The following is a 902-nucleotide window of genomic DNA, read 5'->3' on the forward strand; positions in this document are numbered from 1 at the left end:
GGGAAACGGACGCGTCAGGTCTACACGGAGGGGATCTTGCTGTGGGTCTGGCCCGGATGTTGCTCCAAAGTGTTCCTATGGGCTGACCTAACACAACCGGGTGGAGAGGTCCACTGGTCAAATCCCGTCCGTGCAAAGTCAAAGGGCTAGATCCCGTGGTCAAACGCTACAGGGTTAGTCGGGTCGGGGGCCCTGGGGGGGGGGGGGTAGCAATGCCACCGGAGCGTCGCACCGGGCCCTCATACATGCGGGGTGGTGTGGTGGCATGTCCGAAGAGGCGGCACGCGTCTCCGGGGCGTGGCCCCCCCTAACCGACGGCGATGACACGGTAGTAGCCATTCTGCGGTAACGATGCGGCGTGAATATTATTAAATACTCGGAGCGCGATAAAATCATGAGTTTTTTTTTGCACGACGTGTGCACATGTGCTATAGGAACGATAATATTTTTTTCATAATTTTTGGTGATGGAGAACTATCCGAAAAATCCCCTCTACGCGGATTGCCCTTCGCGCGTCTACGGCTATGGCCGGCGGCCTCCGGGGGCTAGCATGCCGCCAAATCTTGCGTAGGCAGCCTCTCATGTGTTTGGAAGTGTTGTGGTGGTTGCAAACTCCCGGCACGCGTGTCCGGGTGTGCCCCCCCTCACGGACGGCGCCGCCGCTGGCACCTGAAGGGGGGAAACGAACGCATCGGGTCTACACGGAGGGGATGTAGCTGTCGGTTTGGCCCGGATGTTGCTCCCAGGTGTCCCTCTGAGCTGACCTAACACAACCGGGTGGAGAGGTCCACTGTTCAAAGCCTGTTCGTGGAAAGTCAAAGGGCAAGATCTCGTGGTCAACCGCTCTAGGGTTAGGGAGGATAGGGGCCCTGGGGGGGTAGCAATGCCACCGGAGCGTCGCA

This window comes from Triticum dicoccoides, chromosome 1A, assembly GCF_002162155.2.
Source record: "Triticum dicoccoides isolate Atlit2015 ecotype Zavitan chromosome 1A, WEW_v2.0, whole genome shotgun sequence".
In the NCBI taxonomy this organism is placed as follows: Eukaryota; Viridiplantae; Streptophyta; class Magnoliopsida; order Poales; family Poaceae; genus Triticum; species Triticum dicoccoides.